This window comes from Macadamia integrifolia, unplaced genomic scaffold, assembly GCF_013358625.1.
Source record: "Macadamia integrifolia cultivar HAES 741 unplaced genomic scaffold, SCU_Mint_v3 scaffold1275, whole genome shotgun sequence".
NCBI classification, from domain to species: domain Eukaryota; kingdom Viridiplantae; phylum Streptophyta; class Magnoliopsida; order Proteales; family Proteaceae; genus Macadamia; species Macadamia integrifolia.
The window spans coordinates 81,066-83,780 of record NW_024868140.1 but is presented as its reverse complement, the minus strand read 5'-3'; the positions used below and the strand labels follow the sequence as shown (position 1 = coordinate 83,780).

The 2,715-nt window shown below is 31.5% G+C and overlaps 1 protein-coding gene across 2 annotated transcripts in view; it reads left to right on the top strand.

Moving 5' to 3' along the window:
- LOC122063270 (CCAAT/enhancer-binding protein zeta) overlaps nt 1–2,715 on the top strand; it is a 30,622-nt gene that overhangs the window by 21,765 nt on the left and 6,142 nt on the right. The window lies entirely within an intron of this gene.

Sequence of the window (2,715 nt, the reverse complement as noted above, 5' to 3'; positions counted from 1 at the left end):
AAAAAAAAAAAAAAAATTAGAGATGATTCACAAGCTATGCTCTTCAATGGTTCAACTCCAATTGGGTCAATTTTATTTATTTATTTATTTATTTATTTTTTTATTTTTTTATTATTATTATTATTATTATTATTATTATTATATTTATTAAAAAGTTGGGTCAATTCAGGCATACATAGTTATGTCTTCTGTTTTTATTGGGTTAAATCTTTAAAGAGTAGGGGAGGCATGTCTCCCACAGCTGGGGGAGTTATTCCACATTGACACCTTTTTTTTTTCTCACATACACCCTTATTTTCTGAAGTCCATTATTCAGTTATATATTTATTCTTTAATTAATTTGATAATCACATTTAATATGTGGTTTCAAATATTTCCTCGCAAAATCATCATACAAGAAAAAAATTATAAAATAATTGTAACAAATATGGAGAAATTTCCCCCACGTTGTTAGAGTACAATGTTCTTTCATATATATTTTTTATTATCATTTTCTCTCTCCTACTATGAATATGTGGACCCTATGTTAATGATACCTTTTTTAAAACAATCATTAGTATGGTGTATCGATTCTTTCCCACATTGAGAGCATAAAAAATCTACTCTTAAAAAATAAATATTTTACTTGAAATGTTTCCTTTTACTTCGAAATAAATGGAGTTATAAAAAGGCAAAAGATTTAGTGGGCATATTGTAAGAAAAATAATAACACTAAAAAGAAAAACAATGCATCCTTCTTTTAGTGTTCAATTTTTCATTTACTTTTCGTAATGATAATGTAAAGAAGTTATTCATTCGTGGGTTGCCCAGATGGTCAAGGCGAATTGGGGATTGTGTGGATCAGCTGGCCAAACACCTTGATTAAAAAAAAAAATGTAAGGAAGCTTTATGAAATGACTCATTTAGAGAGTTTTTCATAATGATTTGTCCATGCAAAAGGGTTACCCAAGCTTGACAATGTAAAAAGGCTTTACTCCAAAGAAAATGATTTAAACCCTTGAGTCTAATTCTGGGTTAGAAGCGAAATTTGGCACAACAATAAGATTTCTTCATTGAAGACTAGTTGTTGAGGGTTTTCGTCAAAATCAATCTCTCCAGAAAGTGGGGATAAGATTGTGTACATTATGACCTTCTCCCAAACCCCGTGGTGGCAAGTGCCTCATGCACTAGGTATACCCTTTTTATTCTAATTCAAGATTAAATGTGAATATTAGAATTCTTTTGAATTATTTTCGTAAAAGTTTTTCTTCCTTATGGATAAAAAAAAATGTTTACCATTTGATTCAACCATCAAAACCCATGAATTAAGAGATGTTATTCTATTCACTGTTAGTGAGGAAAACTCAATCCCAATGCTCAAAGTCCTTTTTGACAAATCTTATTACAGTATATATTATTTTAACCTTCTCGTGTAGAACAAGATCAGCTGATGTCAACTTACCGCAATCCTAAGAAATGGACACCATGTCCAGCGGGTCAGCCAGACATTCAGTAACGATTAGAAAAAAAAAAGGCTCCAAAGTCAAATCCAAAGTCAAAGAAAACCGGTTTTTCAGCTTTCTCCCTCGGGCGTAATGCAAGCCGTAAAATTTTGAAATTTTAATGGGACCATTCCCATTCCCCATCCAACACGGTCTACTAAACCAAGTGGGGAAGTTAATTGAGCAAGAGACCACCACTAACACCAAACCATCTCTACAAGGGTATGGTAGAAGTTTACCACCAGTTAGAGTAGTACATTACTACTACTCTAACCCTAAAATTAACATTTTAAGAATTCAAGGTATTGATATGTATCGATATCAGAAGTTTTCAATGTAGGTGCACAATGTCTTATATTCTGTGATAGTTTAATTCAGTGAGTGCTGCTGTAAGTCTTTCAATTTTGTAGAAGTATTTTAAGAATTTTTTATTTAGAACTTATTTACTGAAGGTAATTTGTATTTTTTGGTATTAAGATTTTTTCGTTATATATTTGTAGTGAAATTCTCTTTCTCTATAAGCAATCTGAGAGAGGTGTAGGGATGAGCGTTGTAACCATATTCTTCATTGATAGTGAAGCAGAGATCTCATCTCACAGAGGAAGTAGACAATCTTGTTGAATCTCGTAAATCTATGTGCATTATTTGTTCTTGTTTTTCCATTCTTTTTTACATCATTTTAGAGATACGTTTCTACAATCAATAGACTGTGATCGAATCCACATATCCCCTCATTGGATAGGGATGTGAATCAAATTCGAATTTTCGTCTATCCATTCATATCTCTAACTTGTGTAACCTGGACCTTCCTCTCTTTGGAGAGAATACGATTCACTATAAATCCATGTCTCTCGATTGTCTTAGCTTTTTTCTTCACTCTCAAGAGCCTTATGATCATTACCTTTTTATTTATTTATTTATTATTATTATTATTATTATTAATTTATTTGTATCGGATAGATCATGATTTAAATTCTTTGTGCCTCCCTTGGTTCATAACTCATAAAGTCTCCTCCCTATTTACTAGAACTAACAATTGAAGTGAAGACCATACCTTTAAAAACTTTAACTACACATGGGATATAGAGAATTCCTATAATTTAGAAAGTTGTTGCCTAACAATACTGAAAGCTATGAATGAAGAAAATAATATAAACATATGGATATCTTTGCCTGATAAACTAAAAAATAATAGCTCTCTTGGCTGACGAAGTGTCTTTTGTTTCTTAGCTGC